The sequence below is a fragment of the Carlito syrichta genome, unplaced genomic scaffold (assembly GCF_000164805.1).
Source record: "Carlito syrichta isolate Samal-C Ts95f unplaced genomic scaffold, Tarsius_syrichta-2.0.1 Scaffold205455, whole genome shotgun sequence".
Taxonomy (NCBI): Eukaryota; Metazoa; Chordata; class Mammalia; order Primates; family Tarsiidae; genus Carlito; species Carlito syrichta.
In genome coordinates this window covers 1-7,692 of record NW_007149551.1, presented here as the reverse complement: position 1 = coordinate 7,692, position 7,692 = coordinate 1, and the positions used below count along the sequence as shown (strand labels likewise).

Below are 7,692 nucleotides of genomic sequence, written 5' to 3'. Positions count from 1 at the left end.
ATTGGGCTGCTTGGACCTGGTGGGAAGAGGAGGGCCTCTGAGGACACAGAAATGGTAGAGGAAGGGAGATTCTTTTCAGACTGAGGTGAGGTGGGGTCCACAGGTCCCTCCAGAGATAGGGGCCTGAGCGATGATCCATATCGAATCACAAGGCTGATCACAGATTGTTCATTAAGGCAGGGCATCACTTTCCTAATTGGATCTGAGAATGGATGTCTGTAGTAACTATTTTTTCTCCTTTTCTATATGCTTGACGCTCTGGCATATGGGGCCTTGCTGGCTAGGGAGGGACTGCCCTTCCCAGGGTTAGCTAATTCCCAGAGCTTGCAAACAACTCACCTGAGAGGGTGCCTGTCAGTGGCAGACTAACCAATCCAGACCCTCCACCCCAGCCACACACATACTCACACCTCCTCTATTGGGCTCTTACATTCTAGGCCAATTATCCCCTGCCCTGATTTGCCAGGGCCTGATGACGGACAACTCAATGACAACCTCTGCACTCCAGAGCCCCGGGAAATTATTAAAAGTAATTCATCCTAATCCTGCATATCCTGCATTGTGTTACTTCTTGAGGAAACCACAATAAAGGCTCTTGCAATGTTTTCCTCCCCCTCCTTTTGCCTCCCAGACTAAATCAGTATTTCCCTGTGTGCACTTGTGTGGCATGAAGAGATCTCCCCCACGTGAACTGTGAGTAACAAACTATCTTCTCAGTTTTAGTCATCTCCTGATCTGCTGCCTCACCTTACCTAAACAATAATAAAACCTACATTTTATAACCGCGGGTAAGGATGAGGGGGATTGAAGGCCCTGAAGAGAGCTTGGCAAGCGGTCAGTCCCCCCTGAGCCCTGTACCCATGTGAGGGCCTTTCCCTGCTACATCAGAATAAACTCCCACAATTGGGACTGCTTCATCAAAGAGCATTAACGTTTAGCTGTACTTTCCAACGGAACTAACTGAAAGTGAAGCATTGCTCATATTTACTTTCTAACTGAACTGTCAACTTTGTTTTAGTGTGTTTCCCATCCCACCTATAAAAAGGGAGCATCTATTTTTACAGATCTCATCAGATAATGGGTTTTACAAGATTTTAAATATTGGCTCCCCTGATGTTCTGGTGTTAGGATACTTTTTATTTTTCCCTGTATTTCCTTATGAACAGCATTATCCTAATGAATGCCTCAGAATATTTCTAGGAATAATTCTAGTGTTTGAAAAGTAAACCTTGATGACTGAGTGTGTATGTTCATGCCACATCCCATTCACATGGAAAATGTGAGGCCAAACAGGAGATTAAAAAAAAAAAAAAAAAAGAACATATTCTGAGCCATAAAACACTTCTAACACATCTAGATTGTGGTAATGGTTGTACAATATTGTTAATGTGCTAAAAACTACTTACTTGTATGCTTTTAAACGGTTAGAATGGTGAATTCTTTGTTATGTGACTTCTATCCCCATAAAAAATATGAAAATAGGAGGAGGTGGTGATGGTGCCTCATTGCAAAACCCCTTTGAGCAAAGTTCCTCTCACTGTGGCTCTTCCCTGAAATCACAAGAAATACACAAGCTCAGAAGATTGGGTAAATCTTTTACCACTGTGAAGCCTTTAAGTCGACAAGAGTTAATCAAAATAGAAAAAAAAAATATGGCCCACAGGTGCAGGGGGCCAGCCCCTGCAAGTTTTGGGGAGTCCCTTGGAAGATGTGGTGGCGTCGGCGAATCTGTAGGGACAGATATTAAAAGAAAGAAAGAGAAGCGGGGAGAGAGAAAAAGACTGGACTCTGTCTAGCGCAGAAGCCGTTTATTGAAAGTTACAGCAGGTATTTATCCCCAAATTTTACACAGGCAGTCTCACAATTCACGTGAACACAAAGCCAGGTGCAGGAGGGGCGTCCCCCAACCACCAGATGTTTTCTCAGGTATGAGGAAAACCCCCAAATTGTCTTATTGTTCTCTTTTGCTAGTTAATGTTCCTCAAAAGCAATGTAACAATCCCTACTAGCATCATGATGTTCTGATAATCAATAACTTCTACAGGTCATGCGCACACAACACCCATGATGACTAACTTAAATTTTATTACCCTTCTATTCTATGCTAATACTACTTACACAATGCTACGGAAGCTCTTAGTTATAGCTTAAGCCAATTCCTAAAGAATATGGCCCAGTCCAAAGATCACGCTGGGCTCTACAGGATGTGGCCCAGTCCAAGGTTCACAGTGGGCCACTTTTTGGAACAATAGATTACAATCTCTTAACAAAATGGCTATTCTAAAGTCCTATATATCTATCCTAATTTCTATGAACGCTTCTAATTCCTAATGCTAATATATAAAGCTGATCATCAGCAATAAAGCTTCTAAAAATAAAACCCAAATATAAACTGTAAAGGTACTAAGGCCAAAACCACAATAGTAGAAAGTGGAGACAATGAAATTTCTAAAGTTAACTGTATTCTTATTAAACCTCAAAATATCATGATTGATCATGCTTGAACTAACATGATTCCCTGACATTAGCACGACCTATTCTACAATACTTTCTATAAATAAAATAAATTCAATTTCTACAATAGGTAGAAAAACCCTACACTAACTGTAGCTAATGCCGGCCTAAAAGAATGCAGCCCAGTCCAAAGTACGCGTTGGGCCCTGAGGAATGTGGCCCAGCCCAAAGTTTGTGTTGGGCCATTTCTGATAACTCTAGATAATCATCTATACCACTGAAAAACTGAAAACAGCTCTCCCATAAGTATATACTAATTCTACAAATATACTTTTAAATCTTATAAAGAAGCTTGTACCGTATAAAAGGCTCCCAAGTGTGACCTGAATTTGAATGATATCTAATACCTAAGCCGAAACCACAGTTTATGGGAAACAGGCACAATGAGTTTCTAGAGTGAGCCATGCCTGTCACAGTCACAGAGCCTTCAGCTTAGGCCAGCACAGTTCCTTTAGGTTACTTGTGCTACATGGTAAAAGGAGGAGGAAAATGGGGTCAACGGCTCCCGAAGACATCCTAGTGGTTTTGGGGTCCACGGCCCTCCCTGATCCCTAACGCTCAGTAGGCCTCCGTGGCCGGCTCCCAACACACAGGATCTAAAAGAGGAGTGGACGTCCGTGTTTACTAACAGAGGCACGCCTTCATTTGAATGGTGTTTAGTGGCCATCAGGAGGAGTAAGTATACCATCCATCCCCTAGGTGTATGGAGGAAGGCTGGATCCTTCAGCTAGCACCAGATGAACTTTGACCTGTTTCTTAAAAACTAGTCTAGAACAGAGTTTTTACATAGCTAGCTGGAACCCAGTACTGGGTCGTAAAATCAATTTGGTAGGCCATTGCAAGCATTTTAAAAAGAAACTATACAAGGGATTGAAGATGAATGGAAATAAATGTACACTGGGTCACAGATAGTAAGGCAATATATATTGGTTCCAGTTATAAGCAAATGTATGTTTGTATAAACCAAGATGTCAAATACATTTTTATAAATTCTAGTCCAAAAAAATCTGAAAAAAAGTAGTCTACAAGAGCCAGTAAAAGTCTCTGCCTTTAGTATAAAATACTGTATTTATTATATTTCTTCAGTAATAGGAAAAGTTTACAAATTTTTTGGCATACACACACACGATAAATTACATCTAAAGATATGTATTACATGAAATATCTATAAAACACATTCCTGAAGTTAAAAATTTTCATGTGTTTACTAATTTCATTCAAACTTTCCTATACTTGAAGTTAAATGCAGAAGATATAAAAACAAAGTGTCTAGGAAACAATCCATTTCTATGCTTTGGTCTTTATCATCATCAAAGCCCAAAAGTGCTTTACAAGTGGAAAAATACTGACATATGTACTGTCCTTTGGCTTAGTCAGTTCAGACTGTTATAACAGAATACCACACAGACTATGTGGCTTATAAAAGAAACTTATTTCTCATGGTTCTGGAGCCTGGGAAGTTCAAGATTAAGGAATTCGAAGACTCAATGTTTGAGGAAGGGCCTCTTCCAGTTTGGAAGACAGCCCTCCATCCTCACCCACCTCCTCATGATGGGGAGAGAGCAAGAGATCTCTCTCTTGTCTCTGTTACTACAAAGGCACTGATCCCACCATTGGGGCTGCACCCCCACAACCTCATCTAAACTTAATTACTTTCCAAAGGCCCAACTTCCAGATAATATTACAAACTGGGGAATAGAGTCTCAACATATAAATTCGGGGATGACACGGTAAGTCCACAGTATCCCTTTTGTGAAGAGTTTCATCCACTTCAACTTGTTATACTCATTTGCTAAATATTTATTATAATAGTACATCTGAAGATAATTCTGGGGAAATTTCTTCTTCAGCACATATGAAATGGATATTGTGATGAAGCACACACAAAAACGTAAATCTTCATGTTACCCAAACAGATGTCTTCTTCAACTGGATAGTGTATTAAATAATCAAGGAAGTGTTTCCCAAGTGTTCTGACGTAATGTTTCTGATGCTTTATATATGCATTTCCAATCAAAGATAGTTCAAAAAACTAAAAATAAGTAAACAGGCTGATTGAAACAAGCCAGACCACCTACCCACCACCCACCAAAATTACAATCTGCATGATTCCATTTACAAAACATTGTAGAAAATCAACACTGATCACTTTGCAGATCAGTTGTTGCCTGGAACAGGGCATGGTGAGGGGAAGGCAGTCACCAAGTAAAGACCCGAGGATTTGATGTCCTGAAAATATCATCATAATCCTATTTAAGAGTACCTGGTTAATATAAAGGACCTCAGTGGGTATCATTAGAATTTTTAAAAAGCGCATATAGGTAAGTAGTACTTTTTAAAATTCTAAGTGACGCCTGTAACCAACACATGGGATATTTTGGCTCTTAAAACACGTCATCATAGAAGTGATAAAACCATCATTACCTGGGAAGAATCCGTGTTACAATATCAAATCGCCAGGAAGATCTTTTAACCAACTGCATATGTCAACCCCCACCTAAGAGATACATGGGGATCACTATTATTTATCTCGGCAGAAAAATATATGTATATTTGCCGCAAGTGCATGTTTAGGTCAAGTTCTTTTTTCAATGTGGAAAATTCACTGCTTTCAGACAGAAAAGACATCTCTTAGATGTATGTCCAGGACTGCTTCAAAGCATGTAGCTGCTAATAGAAGGAAATTCCACCTGCTAAACCTGTTTTCCAATGATGAGACCAAAAGAGTTTCTCCAGTTTTAGACTATTCTGTGAGCCACTGACAAAGATTCTTTGCTTGGCCAAACTTTCCTCAGGTTTCTGCATCTTTTGCTAGGCCCATCTGTGCGCTCTCTCATACAACCCAGTTTTACAAAGAACCCTGTTATGTTAGTTTAGCAAGAACGCCCCCATTCCTAGGTGTCTGATCACCTTGAATACCTGAACAGGTTTCATCCCCTCCCGTCCCCCAAGTGACATCTGATCACTCCTGGCTGTTTTCAGCAAGAAACCTATTGGGTGAGTTTAGCCAAAATCTTCCTTACCCCAATGTTTCCTCTTAGTAATTTTCCGTCCACATTGATCCCACATTGACCTCCACATTGATTTTTAGCTCTGAGTTCCCACTTGTCCTTGCCGTATTTGGTGTTGAGCCCAATGCCTCTCCCCCACTGCAAGATGCCGCTGGAGGTCCCTGTACCTGTCATGATGGTTCTGAAGACGGTTTACCTTACCGTGCTTTAAAAAGTATCACTGAATATATAAATATATATTTTTTAACAGCACACCGGTGCTATTCTACAACATGTTTTGGTTCAGATTTATGAACTCACTTGAGCAGCCATGATATCCCACCGTGGATAGAAGCGCTGGGGGTCTCCTGAGGACTGCAGCCCTTCAAATCTGGAGAAGAAGCTTCAGCAGCCACCAGAAGCCAGGTCCTCTGAACACCTCCCGATATGAGCCAGGTTCTCCTTCACACACTGATCGAGCTCAGCCACCCGATGAAGAACTGCACAGGAGAGAGAGAATCCAGCAATCACTTTGCTTTATTGGAGTGACGGTGTGCCTGGCTCCATGCTGGGCACTGGGTCAATGACCAATGACACTGATACAACGGGGGTAGCAGCGAAAACAACGGAAGGTACAGTGGGTTTCTCACCAGGGCCTTTTCTTCTCCTTTCCTCATCTATCCCTTAACAACAAATCTGAAAACGGATAAGAAGTGGCCCGAATTCATGCAGGCACTCCTGGTCCCGCAACAACCCCGGGGCGCTGGGCTTGCATCCGTATTACCACAATCCTGGTTCCAGCCATCGGGTGGGCGGGCATTCGTGTCCCCGTTTTAGAGGAGGGAGCTGGGCTCAGACAGAGCCGCCACCTGTGTCACCCCCCCGCGCCGGCCTTTCCATGGACAGTAGCCCCAAGACCCCCTGGAGCAGGACACCACACTCCCTGGGGCCGGGCGGGTCCCACCGCTCTCTCCCTCACGGGACAGTCGGGGCAACTTGTCCCAAAGCGCGAACGAGGCGACTTGGATCCGGGATCGCTTCATGTCCCCGCGCCCCAGGGCGGTCCGGCCCCACCACCGCGCACCCGCACCCGCAGCTCCATCCAAACACCTGAAGACGCGACCTGGCTCCTCTGGCCAGGCCATGTTGGCGTCCGTGAAAAGTCGTCACAGGCGCCAGGATGACGTCAGCTCCCTACGGGAGCCGCGACGCTCAGGCGGGTCCTCCGCACAACACGGGGTCATTTTGCCTTTTGCAGAAAGTCATTCGCTTTTACCCCTCAGACCGGCACCTGAGAAGGCGTGCTGTTTAGAGAAAGCAGAAGGAACGCAGTCTCGTGTCGGGAAACACAGCCTACTGAGCCTGCCCGCCTCAAGAATTGCAAGGGTCGTGCACCTCTCGCGGCGGTTCCTCCGAGGGCCTCCCAGGGAGTTGCCATGTGACCCAGCAGTGCCACTCCTGGGTCCACGCCCAAGGAAAATGGAAACGTATATCTTCGTAAAAACACGAAGCATAACCGTATGTCGCACTTTCTTCCAAGTAGCCAACAACGGGAGACAGCCCAAGTGCCCGTCAAAAGTTGAATGGATGAAAAACATGTTATGTCCACACAAAAGAACATTTTCCGCCGTGAGAAGGAATACAGTTCTGACACATGCTGCATCCTGGGTGCGCCTTGAATAAGTTATGCTAGGTGAAAGAAAGCAGACACAACAGACGAAATATTGTATGAGTCCACAGATAATGAATATCTAGGAATATGCAAGTGTCTAGAGACAGAGGAGACGCATCTGTGACTCCCCGGGGCTGGGCTAGGAGCAGGGATTAGCGACACTGAAGCACTATGAAACCTTTTCTGGTGGTAGAAATGTCTAAAACTCGATTCTGGTGAAGGTGGCACAACTTTACACACCTACTGAACATCGTCAGAGTGTATGCTTAAAATGTATTCATTTTATTGTCTGCAAATACATTGCAAGGAAGCTGTTTAAAAGTACGGCTTAGGCTTGGCTTGGCCGCCTTCTGTACCACTGCAATTACCAAACTTTTTCATACAAAGACCTTGGTGCATGTGTTTGAGTGTATATACAACTGTAGTTGTGCCCAGCCCTGCTGGCTGTGTGTCCTCTGTAGTTCCAAGCAACGGCAGTCCCCTCACTCATGCTACCTCAGGTTGCACTTAGTGCAA

General features: G+C 43.7%; 1 long non-coding RNA gene across 2 annotated transcripts; it reads right to left on the bottom strand.

The window, feature by feature from the left end:
• Nucleotides 1-1,420: 1,420 nt before the first annotated feature.
• LOC103253175 lies at nt 1,421-6,666 on the bottom strand. 2 transcript variants are annotated; one of them, XR_503845.1, is made up of 4 exons: nt 6,589-6,666; nt 5,826-6,004; nt 4,939-5,011; nt 1,421-1,550 (listed from the first exon to the last, which is right to left on the bottom strand). It is a non-coding gene; the product is annotated as an uncharacterized LOC103253175 (long non-coding RNA). The 2 variants fall into 2 exon arrangements; XR_503844.2 differs by lacking the exon at nt 1,421-1,550 and adding an exon at nt 3,564-4,546.
• Nucleotides 6,667-7,692: the final 1,026 nt, after the last annotated feature.